Source organism: Ictidomys tridecemlineatus, chromosome 4 (genome assembly GCF_052094955.1).
Source record: "Ictidomys tridecemlineatus isolate mIctTri1 chromosome 4, mIctTri1.hap1, whole genome shotgun sequence".
In the NCBI taxonomy this organism is placed as follows: Eukaryota; Metazoa; Chordata; class Mammalia; order Rodentia; family Sciuridae; genus Ictidomys; species Ictidomys tridecemlineatus.
This window is the reverse complement of record NC_135480.1, coordinates 96,860,663-96,877,275: the sequence shown is the minus strand read 5'-3', so window position 1 is coordinate 96,877,275 and position 16,613 is coordinate 96,860,663. Positions and strand designations below refer to the sequence as shown.

The window sequence follows — 16,613 nt, the reverse complement described above, 5'->3', positions numbered from 1 at the left end:
AAGTGTGGCACAGCCCAAGAACTACCCTGTTCTTTGTCCATCCTTTCTACCTTGGGAGAACCCAAAGGCTGTCTGGCCCTAGAAATAAGAACAGACTTGAGGAAGGAACAGAGAAGACTGCTTTGCCCCTGTCCTTGGGCAAGAATGTTTGGTAACACCAGACGCCTTCAGTTCTACCTTCCTCCAGTTCTTTCTTCCTTGGCTGGGGCTGGGATGGAGAGAGGACCCGGTGGAATGGATTGATGCTGCTGGCAAGGGAGACTGTCGCAATCACTGAGACATCCCCTCCCTCAGAGAGGAAAACATTGTGGCAGTAACTCTTGGCTCATTAGGGTGGGGAGCAGATCTGAGAGGGAGCCAGCAGCCTCTGTTTTCCCAGAATATCCAGGGAGTTCCCCAGCATTTGGGGCATTTGCAGCCATAGCTTGTCTGTGCTGAGATACTGGAAAGAGTCACTGGCTGGGTGCTTTTAAGGCCAGGCTACCCCCGGCCCAGGCTACACCCTCTTGCTCATGCTCCCTCTGGGCTTGGATGCTCTAGTGGCCCATGGACTAGGGATCTCATTACTTCTGGAAGAGTGTCGTGAGACTTCTGCATCTTCCTGTCTCTTTCCAAGCTTGTTATTCCTGGTGACTCACTAGCTCCCTGTTTCTTGGCTGCATCTGACAGAATGATATGACTTTCTAGCCTGATGTTCCTCTGGTCACATTCTCTGCTGATAGGTCATCGTGCTCCTTTTATCGTGCCATATACCCTTCATGGACTCAGGTGCTTGCTTTACAGGTGTCTAACCACAGCAGAACACAGCAGACAAGTGTTCCCTGAGTGACAGGTCAGGAGGGCCTCCTCCTCCTTTGACCACTGGGCCCTGAGCATGGATAAGACTGGAGATCACCTCATGGCAGGACTGGAACTAGGACTGGGAGGACAAAGCCTTGCAGGTCCTCTAATGAGGTCATATGTGTTTGCTAACGAAAAGGGAACTGAAGACCAGAGGAGTAGAGTGACTTGCTCGAGGCCACGTAGCTGAGAAAGTAGACAAAGCTAGGGCCATGATTGGGCACTGGCTGCTGCCTGGAGGCTCTTTCCCCACATACCTCTGCTCTTGTGTCTCTCTTATCTCTCTGTGTTGAATGCCTCTGTGTCTCAGGGCTCTGCCTTCATCCCCATTGCCCACGGAGACTGTGCCTGCCTATTTGTATGCGAGGTGGGTAGGGAGCTGGCTGGCTGGCTGACTCATGTCCTCTGTGAGTGCCGGAAGAAGCAGCACCTTCATTTCTCTTATTTTCTAGGATGTGGTATGGAAGCCTTGAATAATGGTGAAGTTTCTTGTTCTGGTTCTCACAGCTACTTCCATCCACTCATACCAGGCATCCTGTGACATAAGATTGTGCCACAAATAAAAAATTCAGTGGGAAACCAGAGAGAGCAGACCCAGGAAAGGTTCAGGAAGGGTGAGGATTTTGTGACTTAAAAACAGCTCCATGGAGCCTGAAGAATTGGCAGTGCAGCCACAGTAGGGGTGGCTGTGGGCACGACGGAACAGGATATGGCTGCCTGGCACAGCGTCTCTTGCTTGCACCCTTCCTTTCTCAGTCCAGGCCTGGGGTATGTGGAGGTTGGAGCAGATGTGGAGCAGGTTGGGAAGGGCTGTGATGTTCTACAGGGTTCGTTCCAGACGGGAAGGAAAGGGCAGTTCCTTGCAAACCTCTTGCACTTTAGACACATGGAGACTTCTGCCTCAGTGTGGGCGACCGCGTCATCTTCACTTGCCACAGACACCTGGTACCTAAATGGTGCCATTATGACAGCATACCTTAATAGGGCTTCTCTCTGTCTGTACATTGCCAGAAGGTCAAGGCTGGTGGGACCTGGCTCTGATGGTGACAGAAGGCACACGGGTGTTAGAGCCAGAGGAGCCTGGGTCTGAACCCCGGTTCTGCCATTTACTGGCTGTGTGGTTATTCAGTTTCTCAGGGAGCTAACAGGAGGGAGGAAGCAGCACCTCATTCCAGGAGTGGCTGTGTCAGTATCATGAATTCCTGCATTAGCACAGCCAAATGCTAAGGGCTTCTTTTCCTTGTACCAACTTACATTCCAAAATGGGTCATCATACTGCCTTTGTAGGCTTATTGTGAGGATTAGCAGTAACAGATTAAAATATTACCAAAGAACCTGTCTTGCACTCCTACTACATTGGCAGGGGCCTAAAGCACAGGGGAAATGGGGCTTTGCAACTAGATAAACCCCGGCTTCAGCTCTCCTCTGCCTCTTGCCAGGGGTACCAGGTCTCTGAACCTTTGGCCTCACTCCCTCACCTGTATTAAAAGGGTTGGTAATATTAATGGTTAAAAGTTGTTTTCAGAATTAGAAAAAAAGGTATGCAAAATATGTGACACAGCCTCTAGTACATGATTAACAGACAACAAACATGATTAGTGTTGCCATCTTGGTGAATAAGAATCTGTGTGCTCTAGTACTGGTGGTGGCAGTCCCATGTCTGACCCTAAATGGAGGCAGCAGGGACTGGCCTTCTTAGCAGCAATGACTATAAGAAGCACTTAGATGATGAGGGTCCTGGTAATTTAAGGGTGGGATCCATGAATCTTGGGTTGAGGGAACAGCTCTGTGGGCTGCATCGTATCTATTATCAGAGACTCTGGGAGGGATGAGTGGGTGGCTAGAGCTGAAGACCCCCCACTCACTTCACACACATGCAAAGGAGCCCTTGTGTCCCAAAGGGAGCTACTGAAGTTTGATGGAAAGCCACGAGTGTAGATCAGGCAGAGAAAGACTTTCTGTGTTGGGCCACGGGCAACTCACTGGGGCTCACAGACTCAGGCCTAGGCAAAGCTCCAGAGCAGTGGCTAAGGTGCCTTTGAGGCCACGCCTCTCCCAGCATCTCTGCAGCCAGCACTGGCTGTGGGACAGGATGACATTGTTAGAGTCCTGGTGCTGCCACTAGACAGCTAGGACTGTGGATAAATTGTTGAAGTCTTCTGAAAAAAATGGAGAGTACCTAGATTAGAAGTGTCTGGGCCCAGAAGATAGTCAATGCTTAAAATTACTGGTATTAAAATTACTGGTGCCTGACATGTGTTTGTGACATTCATGGATGGCTGGGAAAGGAAACTCCTCCCCTTTGCCTAGGAGAAGCCCTACAACCTTGCCCACTTATGGGAGGAGGACATGATGCCTCAGGAAGGCCTGGAGAGTCAAGGACACTGGCCCAGCTCCTTCACACAGGCACCTGGGTATCAGAGGTGCCTCCTAACTGACCATTCCAAGATGCCTATATTTTTTTATTCAAGATAATTTTAGACTTACAAAGAATACAAAATACAAAACAGCTCAGAGCATTCCTGAATATCTTTCACCCAGCTTCCTCTAATATTAAAATTTACGTAACCATAGTGAAGTTAGGTTTTACGTGCACTGTGCCTTGGTTCCACTACTGCACTTTTCCTGGTCAAGGATCCAATCCAGGTTCCCACATGGCATTTTGCTGTCATATCTCCTTAGTCTTTTCCAGTCTGGGACAGCTTCTCAGACTTTCCTGGTCTTTCATGACTTTGGACTTTTGAGGGTCAGGCATTTGCAGAATGTAACACTTGGTTTAAGCATTTGTGATAGAGTGAGCCACACTGAGTTTTGTAGTCTCGCTTTAATACTTGTTCATTTTCTTATGTGTCTCTCCTCCCAGAGCCTTTGCTTCTGTTAAAAATCTGTCCCCTAGACAGAAAGATTCTATGCAGCTCCAAAAGTGTCAGCAAGTTAAAGTCTGGTGTGTTGCACTAGCCAAGCTGCCTCCCCTCTGTAAAATGTGGGTTCTCTTTCCCACTGACACTGTCCAGCCATGCTCACAGTCACTCTATCTAAATGGTGACTAAGGACAAGGGGGCTTGCCTCTCTTGTTCAGTGTTGTAGCCTCAGTTCCTCATAACTGCTGCGTAATAGGGGATCAATGGCTTGTGCCACATAAATGAGCGATCACATCATCATTAGCCACCATTTATAGATGGTCCACAAAGTGTAAGAAGCAGGCAAACAGTTTGCAAAAGTATAATGCCTGTCAGTTTTTTCAAGGAATAGATAGACCTGTTAGGGACACCAAAATCAGACAGAAAAAGCTAATGTACTGGCCAGATAGTGCAGTAGAAGCCCTCTTATGCTATATGGTTAATTGAACAATTGAAAAAGGTCTTTAAAGAGGGGTTCATTAACAAACAATATTTCACACATTTCATTTTACCTTAGAACATTCATGTATATTCATTTTTCAAATTTTTTGTTTGTATCTCCTGGGTCAATTCTTTGATTGTGGATCCATTGTTTGGAGTTTTGCCTGTAGGAGCTTTGATTTTTTTTTTTTAAAGAATTTTTAGTTATCTCATTCCATATAACTAGTCAGCAGTTTTGGGTTTTAGCAATTTTTCTTTTTTATTATAGTTCTTTTAAATCTTTTTTACACTGTGTCTTCAATTAACAAAAATTCTACTTGCAATTTTTCTTTATCAAAACATTTCCCCAATGCATTCCACTTCATTTTCTTGGTACTCATATTTCACTGTTTATGAAATAGCAAACTAATCAAGGCAGTTACAAGAACAACTAGTATGTGCAGGTTTGGGTCAGACCTAACCAGCTAGTCAGCAGATGGCTCTCTGGGTGTCTGAGAGGATGAGCAGAGTCGTGAATCCTCCTAAGGAACGTGCCATGTGCCATGGGCATTGGTCAGCACCCTTTCCTGAAGCAATGATTGGACAGTAGTTGTTAATATGATGTGCCAATAACTCAGTTCACTGGATAGCTTCTAATGAGTGTGGGATTTCATCTCAGTTTGGTTGTCCTTGCTGAGCCTCCACTACTGTCAGCATGAACTAGAAGCTAAACACGTAAGATACAAAGCCTCTCAGGAGGTGTTGTTCTTTGACATGGAAGTTAACAATGCCAGCCACAGCTGGGTCCACTTGCTTCTGCCACTGGCATCCATCCTGGAGAGGAGCAGAATCCTTGGGACCCTGTACTATGTGACAAACCAGCGTATTTGTCAGAGTTACAGATAAAGAAGAAGGTGAAGTGAGAGGCCAGCCTTCGCTCAGGGGCTCAGAACTGCACAAAGTAAAGATGGCAGCAAAGACAACAGGTAGGCACCCCCACCACCACCCAGGTCACCAGCAGCCCTGCCCATCAAGCTGGTACACACAGCCAGCCCTCAGTTTCTCTCTAACCAGGAAGATGCAGTGTTTTGTTTCCACCTGCTGTGGTGTACAGCCCAGTTGTGGAAGAGATTATCACTTCCTTGGCCACAAATGTAATTAGATGATCAATCATAGACAGTCTGAAGCAAATATAACCTTTAGGGAGAGAATTTTTATGGTGTTACTTTGAATATCAGCAGGAAGGGAAAGGAATCCAAGGAAGCCAGTGTTTCAGAAACAGCAGGACAGCCCCTCCCAAATCCCCCCCACCCCAGGGGAGGGCTGAAGTCTCTGGGCAGGGCTAGGACAGCATAGAACATCACCACTATGTTCAGAAGACATCGAGTTTCCTCAGTCCTCCCTAATCCCATGCAAGCTCATCCTCCTCCTGCCACTCCAGGATGGCAAGGACCCAGTGAGAGGGTCCCAGGGATTCATTCACACACTGCTTTTGTAGTTCAGCAACATAATTATAGCTCAGTTATTCCTGTTATGAAACAAGGGACACAGACTTAAATACCTTCTGCGACCTGGCAATAAACATAAACGAAGTGAAGCCAGTTGGATATAGGGCTGTAAGACTTGATGGGGACTGGGGTAAACTTGAGAGCTTGTGTTCCAGCCTGAAGGGACTGGATGTGGTTACAGGAGAGGGACTTCTTGGGAAGCCCTGGGGTCTTGCCTCTTTCAAGCTGGGGCAACTGGGGAGAACATGGCAGGTGGGGCATAGAGTTGAGATGCAGCTCCTTCCCCTTCCTACATCCTTGGGATGCAGACAGCCCCTTCCTCACATTTGTCCATCTGAACCTTGTGGACAGAGAGCTGCTCCTGTCCAACCCCAGCTCATATTGCCATGCAAGAATGCTGACCCAGTGATTCTAAAATTTATGATAGTTTTCTATAAAAGAAGCTAGAGGTCTGTATTATAATGTGAAATCTCCAATTTTAAATATTGGCCATGAATTCCAGTTTTCCCAAAATGCCACGTGAACCCAAAAAAACATATTGTTAAGTCAATGTCCATAGGCTACAGGTTTGTAACTTCTGGGTATCAAGAGGATTAGCTAACGGTGGTGAGTCTCTGTAGCCGGGTTGGTCTCTGTGGCCAGTTGGTCGTTAACTATGTAGTAGGCAGCCCTGCACACAGAAGGATTTTACCAGCCTGCCTTTACCAGTCTCCTTTTCCCCATGAAACACGGTGTATTGATTCTGTGTTATGGTCTGCCCAAAGTTGCTACTGCTGGATCTTATGGCATGTGGCTCATTGTAGGACGATTGCAAACTGTTTCTCAGATGCGCAAAGGTTTCAAGTTCTTGGATGGTGACTTTGTGTGTGAGGTGCATGATTCTTAGGCAAAGCCGAGGTGCCTTGGCATTGGAGGGTTATTTGCACAAACTTGGCAGCTCGAACCATGCCTGCACGGAGCTTCCCCTCCTTCTTGCCACAGCCATCAAAGCTCTCATCAGTCTGTGCCTCGGGGAGCTGTCACAGCCTCATTACTGCTAATTCATCTTCACTTAGTGCATCAAAAGGCTGATTTATAAAATTGGGTGGGCGCACAGGAAGTTTGATTAGCAACATTATGTTGTTTGCCATGACGGGCTCAGAAAACTTAGCTCATCTGTGTCCCAGGAGCTCAAGATAAGACCGAAGTGTTTGTGTTCTGCCTCAGAAATCCTCAGATCAGAAGCCAGAGTGGTAGCTCCAGCCTGGAGTGTTCCCGAGGGGCATCTTCTCCATTTCTCTTCCTCCCTGCCACCACCCTAAGTGGGTCTCTGGGGTAGAGTCTGTTGATTTGTACAGTGTGTTGATAGAAGCAGGGTCCCTGGTCCCACCCATGGCATCTGTGGCTGAGGGGCTCTCCTGCCTGGGGATTCCCTTTCATCTTTCCATCTAATGGAGCAGTCCGGGATTTGGATTATTTGCCTCTGCTGTTGTTCCATCCTTGCTCACATTAGGCTGCTGAGCAACAAATCCAGAGGTTTAGCCCTTTCCACAAGCTCCTGGGGAAGAATAGGACAGAAAGCCCCTAAAAGAAATGGCTTCAAGCAGCAGCATTCCATAAAGCAACATACCAGGGGTCATGGCACCGCGACGACCTGAGGGTTGTTCTGGGCGTTGCTCATGATCACATAAGCTGGGGCTGATTCCTTCACCAATGTCCAGAGGACACAGAGAGGGCAGAGTGTCAGGCTTGGGAAGCAGCCCTTATAAAGAAAAGGTTAAAAGAAAAGGGTTAAGAAAAGGTTAAAAGAAAAAGCCATTCAATGAACGGGCCAGGTGCAGATGGTTTATGTATGCAGTGTTCCCAAATGCCAGCTGCTGCCCATCTCCGTGGAGGACAGGTCTGAGCGAGGAACACGCACTACAGTGGATGAATTTAGGGTAGACTCAGAGAGACACTTGTGGAGCCTCCAGGATTATTATCCTTTAGCTGACTTAAGTTCTTTAAAGATGCAGAGGATGATGATAAAGCTAATGACCAGGGCACTGGCTAACACCTCCCATTTACTGAGCCCTATTCTCTGAGCCAGAAAGAGAGTCCTGTGGCTGAGGGGCACTCCTGTCTGAGGATTCCCTTTCATCTTTCCATCTAATGGAGCAGTCCAGGATTTGGATTATTTGCCCTGCTTGTGTTTTTGCCTGGAACCCTGTGGGATAAAGCAGAGGACCTGTCTAGAGACCTAATTGCAGTCCTGGTTATGGAGGCTACTTAATCTGTGAACTTGGGTGAGTCCTTTCACTTTTCTGTTCTTGATTTTTCAATCTGTTAAATGAAGAGGCTAGATAAGATATTCCTAAGATTTCTTCCAGCAATAAAATATAATATTTTATATTTTTTGACATCATCAACCAAGAGAATGGGGCAATGGGTGTCTCTTCTTGCTCAAGGACTGTGCTAAGAACCTGCTATATCTCATTTTATGTTCACACAAACCCCATCAGGAAGGTGATCTCATCCTTTTTTAGACCTGTCCTTTTGGACAAGTGCTACTGGTATGAGATCCCACCAGCACCAACAACATTCATTAAGCCCTTATCAAATTTGTACTCTTCTTGGTAGATGCCAGGATAAACAATGGTTAGAGATATGCCTCTCTCAAGGCTTAGAGATGCATCTGAGAGAAAAAGAGACCCAGCATATCAAGAACAAATGAGGACAGCAAGTGAATGGTACCAAGCACATGGCTCCTTAGTGAGAATTTTGGTATGATGATTTGTAGATGACCAAAGAGGGGTCTGAGCTGGGATGATAATACCATACTACATTTTCTACAGGACTTTGGAGTTTGCAAGACATTTTGAAATATACCATTCTTCTACTGCTCTCTGAAATTAGGATGAGAGCTCCTATTATTAATTTATTATTGACTATTAATTAATTAGCCAACTGAGAATTAGGGAATCAGCTCATGCAAGCAAATGGGATTATCCTTGTGCATGTCAGACATTCCCATAGTTAGACAAACTAATCCAGAACTGATGATGCCTGCTCCCTTGGAGTATATCAGGCGTTAGCATATTTTCTGCCTGCCCTACCTCTGCCCTCGGGGGCAGAGATGTCTCATAGCTCCTGTGTCCTTAGAATTCACCAGAAGGACTCCAGGAAAGGATCCTTTTGGTCAAAGATTTAAAGGGAAGGGTGAAGGCACACATCCAGGTCACTTACCAAGTGCTCCAACATCTCAGAGCTTTTAGCTCAGGGATGGTTGGTGGGAATTATGGGGCTTCACGGATGGAGTCTCTGGAGTGTATGGAAGATGAGGAGGGGTCACAGAGAAACAGAGCACCCCTCATCCCAGCTGTGTTTTTGCCTGGAACCCTCACACAGCCCAGCTCCATCTTTCTGGCATTTGTTGTCGCATCCCTTTTAATGATATGAGTGGCCATTTATGGAGCATCATCTACCTGGCCCCTTCAGTCATTTAAAGTTGTTATTTTCATAGCTTCTCCAGTGAAGAAGAGGTTATTGTCCCCATCTGTAGATAAGAAACTGAGGCCCAGAGCAATTGCACTGTCAAGGTTTCAATTTCTGGGATAGAAGGAAGCTAGTCCTCTCTATTCTAGACATCGCTGCTTACAAAATCCTCAAATATTGGGAACTTGGAGGGGGAAGTATTGAGCTCTGTCTGTGCCCGTAGCCTTTGGTGGGACAGGGCCACTGCTCCCCTGTTCCTTTCTGCACTATGTGCATATTGCCCTCCTCTGTGTGAGGAGCCAGGAGGCCAGGCAGGGTGAGAGAATCAGGCTCAGAGTGCGGGGTAGTGGTACAGCCATGCTCCAGGGACTGGAAGAAAGAACTGGCCTGAAGGAAGAGCCCAGAGCCTGCCCTGGCACTGGGAGAGGGTAAGCATGACCTCAGCTCTTGCCCAAATGCCTCAGTTCCTCCTGGAATACAGCATGTCCAGTAGACATGTCTAGCATGTCCAGCTTACTTATCAGAGCAGCCTGCTAGTGTCCTGGAAACCCTAAGCATCTCATGTTTTGGTAAATATCCCAAAATTTGTGTATGTCCTGGACTTCGATTTCTCTTTTGGCAAGCTGTGAGGGTTCCTTTTGGGCCTTGTGGTTATCAAACAATTCTGTGGAGTTAGGCCCTAGACACACCCATGAAACAAGGGTGTTTATAATTCATTAAAGTCACCCATCTCTGTAGCACCTTGATCCTGGGGCCTACAAGATCTTTCTCCCTCCTACCCTGGATAGGAAAGAGTTGGGACTCTGGATGAAGATGGACATGTGTTCTTAACAAAGTCCACTGGTTAAGTACTTGTCCACACTCGCCCTCTCTGTGCCTACTTCTCTACCTGCATCACGAGGATCATACCTAATTTCACAGGGCTGTTGCATGGAGTAAATGCAATAATAGATGCACAGCACTTGACGCAGTGCTGGATGTAATGAGAGCTTGGTAACTGTTATATTTATCATTAAAGTGGCTGTTATACCCCACCTCCTGTCCATACTGGCTGAGCCACTGTCTTGTATTGAAGGAGGACATGACCCATTAGGCCAAGACTGACCTATCTTTGAGGAGGGGTCCCAGGCCATAGAGAGTGCTGCCAGGGCTCCTTTTATCCGGGGGATCCATCTGTACTGGACAGGGTCAACAGAATGACTTCTGTCAGGCCAGATCGGAAGGAAAGGAAGACTGCTTTTATAACAACGGAATGGCTTGCAAAGATGGCTTGAAGACTGGCTTGTACCCATCCTTTTGTTGGGAGGCAGTGGGGTGATGGCTAAGAGCAGGTTTGCTTTTTTTTTTTTTAAACTTTGTTATAGAAAAGTTCAAACATAGGCAAAAGTAGAAACAACAGTATTATGAACTTCAGTGCATATATCACCTACTTCCAGTCACAATTTATGGCCAATTTTTTTTCATCTGTATCCCCTCCCCCATATTATTTTCAAATAAACCCCAGAGAACATATAATTTCATCATTTGTAAACATTTCATCATTGAAAGGTAAGGAAAAATTTAACCAGAATGCTCCTGCCACACCTAGAAGTTGTTATTAGTAGTTCCCAATGTCAAAAACCTCCTATTCGGATTCTTAATTGTCTAAGAAATGTCACCAGTTTTTAACAGCTGGTTTCTTTGAATCAAGATCCAAATAAGGCTCACACGTTGCAATTGGTTAACCAAACCAGCCCTGAAGCTCTTTTTATTCTAGAGGGGCCCCTCCATCTCTTTTTTGTTTCCTTGTAATTTATTTTTGGAAGAAAGCAGACCACTGGTTCTGCAGCCTTTTCTACAATCTGCATTTTTCTGATTGCATTCCTGTGGTGAAGTGTCATTATCAGTTTGTCTTGGAGATGTCCCAACACCAAATTGGCATTTGCATGGGAGTCATGAAGTTCAATCTCACTGGCCCCCTGTCTTCCACTGCAGGAGGGGCTTCTTTCTCCTTTGTCAACTGGGAAAGGAGTGTCCCTGCCCCTCGCCTGCTGGAGGTAAAGAATGGGAGACCTGGGGCTGGAGTCTTCCTGAGGGTCCTCAACTGAGTGTCAGGGATGATGCCATTATGTGGACTGGACCCCATCTCTGTGTATGAACAGGAATATCTTTTCATAAAGCAGAACAATTTTCTGCCAAATAGCCAGGATTGTTTTCCCTCCTTCTAGAGCAATAAGGTTCAGGATCTGTCTCCCTCTTGACTTTCAAGAGCTTGTTTTCTCAATTCTTTCCTGAAATTAAAGTAAAGGTCAAGGAGGCTGGTCTGAGACCCAGCTCTCCTTCTCCCCCTGGCTCCTGCCAGTGACAGATCAGCAGCTAAGTGAGCTGCTACCTCCGTTGGCTCTGGTGACCTGCTTCACCCCCAGGGTAAACCAAGCTCACCTTCCCAGTTCCTTTTTTTGGTGGGGGGTTGGAATTGAGGAGGGAGAGAAAGGGATAGAGAAGAAAAAAGAAAACAGTGCAGTCTGTGGGCTCCGTTCTGAATTTAGATCCTCTGAGCAATTTCTAGAGGCTTCATTCTCCCCACCTTGTTCCCTTTCCCAGGGAGGAGGCCCCGGGCCCCACCCCCTCCACCTGCTTCCCACCCGTGGTTTTCTGCTGTGCACGTGAGCAGCCCCAGTGTTGGTGCGCTGAGGATTTTTAATCAAAAGGCAGCGCACGCAGAGAACAGCACCCCGCTTAGCATCACTGGAGCCATTCTCCCCATCCCTCCCCACACTGAGTCACTCCAGCTAACAGTTAATTAATGTGTGACACTTTGACAGTTTGTGAGGAGACATTTTTACGGAGCCATCAAAATCCACAGGGATGGGGATGTCAGGCGACACCCCTTCTTGCATCTACTGTGTCTCCAGACCCTGCCTTACCCCACTGCAGACCCCAGAGGCCTGCAACCAGACGAGGCTGAGAAGCCCTGATATCTGCCACTGTCCAGGCCTCTCTGGGTGCTCCACAGTAGAGCACCTGGGAAGACCAGTGACATCTGGTCACCTTGGAAGAAGCACATGAACGAGGGTATCAGGGATGAGAGCCTCAGAGGCAGGGAGGACCCAGACATACTCAGCCCTTCTCTCTCCTGCTCCTAGTGGATTCTTACGCACAGGCCCTAGCTGGGCGAGGAACTGTGTGTGCTCTAGCCTCTTCCTGGGGCCCCTACTCCTTGACACTCTGCAGATGAGCTGTGCCTCAGCATCACTGGTATTCTCACTGTGAATGCTTCAGAGTTACTAGTTGGTGCTGATGTGAGATACAGCTACTGGGCCACCTTGGCTGCTGCAACTTCATTCTCACAACAAGGTGCCCAACTCTGGGCCCTTCAAGCCTCCCAGCAGCCTAGAAGCCACCCGCACCAGTGTGTGCTCCACTTTCCACAGAATGCATGTGGATCTGTGATATATCCCCACCTCCCACCTTCCCCCACTCAACTTCACATGCATGCCTTCTCTTTTCCTTTCAATGCTGCATAACTCTGAGTGCTGTCATGAAAGCCCTCCTGGGAATCACCTGGATGGACCCACACCAGCTGGGTATTCGATCCCAGCCTCCATTGTGACGGGACCCAGAAAGCCAAGGGGAGATCTCAGAGGAGGTTCCTGGCCCACCTTGAGAAGAATCAAGTAGGAGAAATGACTTTGGGATAGAAAAAGACCCAGGGCTTGACTTATACTGGGTTGAGTGTAAGCCTTGAGTGAGATTCTAGCTCCAAGGGTGTCTTGCCAACATTTATCCAGCACCTGCTATTGCCACGTGATGTGCCTGGAGGAGAGAGGACCATAAAAGACTGGGAAAATGTGATTCTTACACTGGGGTAGTTCACGGTTTGGCAAGAAACACAGACACTAAACAAATAATTAGACAAATAATGACTTAATTATACCTGTGATAGGTGTCACCCAGGAGCACATGTGTTCTGAAAGCATTAGGAAGGCTTCCTTGGGGAAAAAGCTGGGAAAACAGTCCTGAAGGTGAAGAGAGGGAGGAGAGGAGGAGGAGGAGAGAGGAAGCCCATCAGGATGATGGGATCTGGGGCCCAAGGGGCTGGTAAGTTGGGATGCTGTAACCTAAAGGTGAGAAGGTAGCTGCATGTATTGGTAGGTATATCGATTTGGTAATAGGAAGTTGGGTAGTGTCCACAGATAGCTTTTCTTTTTGCTATGAGGTGGGAGACAAGGCCAGATGCTGCCAGGAAGAGTTTAATTTCAGGGTGCACGGGAGAGACTGAGCAGGTGACTGATCTGCCAAGCTCAGGTTGAGCCGCTGAAGACCCCCAAGATGGTACCCACCTTTCTGGCTCTGGTTGTGCAGACCCAGCCAGAAAGCAAGTGATCAAGAGCTGTCTAGGTTGCCTCACACTTTCTGAGGAAACCTTGCTAATGTCCTCCACAGATGATGTGTCTGAGCTCTGCTGCTGAGCTGCTGCAGCGCCTTGCCCTATTCCCTGCTGCCTCTGCAGAATTCCAGGATGGACTCATCATCCCTGGAGGGAGCACACTAGCGGGAGGCATTAGTCTGTGACTTCTTGCAGAAGCCTCAGCCACCCCAGTGTTAGGCCAGAACACAAGCGAGGTTTCCCCACTAGCCTGGGTCACTAAAGTGGTGCAAACCTCCTCATCCATGACAGTGTTAAGGCTGCAGGTGAGGAGGGAATCCAGGAACCCAGGAGAAGGAGCACCTGGGTCATTCTCCTTTCCATTATTGTCACAAATGCCTAAGATGATCAACTTAAAGAGGACACATTCCTGAAACATTCATTCAGGAAACCATGAATGTTTGGCCCATTGTTTTGGGGCCTATGGGGAAGCAGCACATTCTGTTAGGGACACATGGTAGAGGAAGCTGCTCACCGCAGGGCATCCAGGAAGCAAGGAGAGGAAAAGGAAGGACCAGGGTCCCAACATTCCCTTCAGGGGCACACTCTAATGGCCCGAGACTGCCCACTCGGACCCACCTCTTAAAGGTTCCACCACCTCTCAATTGCACCAGGCTGGGGACCAAGCCTTTAACATATGGGCCTTTGGGGAACATTCCAGATCCAAACCATATCACAGTTCCCAGTTGGTAAGAAGCCATCAGCTCTTCTTCCCTCAAAAGTGTCTGCTGACACCTGGACCAGACCTACAGCCTCACTACCCAGCCACCTTGTGCACTTGGGCCCTGGATTCTGGGGAAGATGTTTGGGGGTAAGGAGGTGAGCCTTGGAGGCTGACAGCATCCACTTTCCCATCCCCATGTCCTCCATCCCAACATTCTACTCTGTCCCACCCACTTAGCCCAGAGGATAGACTTTCAGTGATGGTGCCCCTCTCTCCATCCATTCCAGCTTCCCAAGGTCTAGTACCAAAAGGCCTCTGTGGTGGGTGCCTGTCCTATGGCTCTAGGAATGAAGTCTGTCTCTTGTGCCCGCTGCTGAGGTACCTTCAGGGCCAAATTATGCAAGGGCATTATTCTGTGACTCTTTTCCTTTTCTCATAGGAGCAGGAATGGGGGTGCCTTCCCCCTTCCATCTTCTGTTTCACCTTGCCTTCCTAGAATTGCAAGATATTCTGGGGGAAAGGTTCATCCCTCAGTCACAGCCAGGTCCTTTGCCTGGGGAGGAAGTGGTAGTGGCCTGGGTTGCAGGAGCTCCGGAGAGAAGCCCCTTACCTATTCCCAATTCTCATCCAGTCCAAATCACTCCAACAAGCTGCTTTTGAGATGCAAATGTAAAATGCTGTTCCCCCTCTAGCTTTTCATTGAAATGCTTCAAGTCTCAGAAAAGAAGAAAAAAAAAATGATGTGTTTAAGACAGCAATGTCTCACCCGCCATGGAGCCTGATAAGGGATTGTTACATTTTAATTAGACAATTAGATTCCTTCAAGTGCCAAACTTTCAGAGGAGGCAGCAGCAAGACTGAGGCTGAGATTGAAGCCCAGGAAACAGGTTTCTTAGCTTTCTGCCACTGCACCACAGCCTCCTCAGCCCCCACCTCTTTGGCTCTGTGCCTCAAGTGGAGCAGAAACCAAAGAGAAAAATAGAGGGACAGACTGGTAGGTGGACAGAGAAAGGGACAGAGAGTAGACTCCTGTCCTCCATGGATCAGCCAGCTTTCTCTGGGTACCAAGCTGCCCCAACAGATTGACCCTTTTGACCCCACCCCACCAGTCCAGGGGCTGAGTGATCATACCCCTCAAGATCTTTCTGAGAGAAGACCTCAGGTTTGGAGTTAACCTTGAACTGTAGAGCCTTAAAGCAGCTGTTTTTCTTTCAACATACTCAGGAGAAGCTGTTTCTCTTTACAGCCGGGCTGTCTCTGCTTGGCCCTGGGGTGTGACTAGGAGAGTGGCCTCCTCCACCCTTCCCTACCACAACCTCTACTCCAGGAAGGCCTGCCTGCTTCTTTCCCCTCCTGTGTTCCCAGTGCAGGGCAATGGCTGGTGTCGACAAGGGACCTGCCTGGGGCTGCCTGAGGGGCCAGCTCAGTTCCATGTCCCTCAACACTTCTACGATAGAGAGCTAGCTAAATTTCCAATGAGGGCACATGTAGAAAATGGGAACATTTGTAAGGCACATTGGGAAAATGGCCAAAGCTATTGAGGATAAAAATATCCAGCCCCACATTGTCCTTGGCTTGATATTTCCATACACCTTGACTCATTCCAGACATCTTGTGAGGAAGCTCTACTGCTAAAGAGAGCCACTCTTAAATTAGGCTGGAGCTAGGCTGGATATTAGTGGGGACTTGATGGGGAGGGATACTGAGCACCAAAAAGGATAATTCTGGAAGCTTTTTAGTAGATATTTGCCTTTCTGAACTAGGACAGAACAGTGAGTATTGGAGGCAGATGAGGGGGAAGATCATTACTGGTACTTTGATGACCTGAGGCTAGGAGGCCACCCACACAAATGGCTTTCCCCTTCTTCCTAGCTTCTACCAGAGCAGCAGAGAAGGAAAACCTAGGAGGACCCAGAGCACTCAGGGGATACTGTCTGCAGGCAGCTGCCTGGTGGGGTTGGGGTGGGGGAAGCTGTAATTGCCACCCTTGGCTACAGAGGGGGATGAAGAGGGTACCTAGGTAGGAGGTAGCCACACCTTGAGTGGGACCTGACTTCTGCATGGTTAGATCATCCAGCCCTCTCCCAGGAGACATGGCCAGGCCAAGTAGCTACATCTGTAAGAGCTAAGAAATTATGGTGATGTGCATGTATTTGGTGGTTATTAAATACTTGTTTATTGGGGTCTATGATTTGGAGCTTTTTTAAGCTTTTATGCACGAGGCAGGAGCCACCTATGAGGAAGATGAAGGGGCATTTGGAGGGTGGTGAGTAAGATTATTGTATTTTTGAAACCCTAAATCAAACTGCTTGTTCTGAAAACAGATTTTTAAAAAATATGTGATCTTATTTATCTAAAAAATCCCTTTATGACTGGAAGAATAATTCATCTTGGGTTATGCATTCAGGTGATCTTTCTAA

At 47.7% G+C, this 16,613-nt stretch overlaps 1 protein-coding gene across 3 annotated transcripts in view; it reads left to right on the top strand.

The window, feature by feature from the left end:
- Drd2 (dopamine receptor D2) overlaps positions 1–16,613 on the top strand; it is a 59,527-nt gene that overhangs the window by 26,064 nt on the left and 16,850 nt on the right. The gene's annotated exons all lie outside the window — the stretch shown is intronic.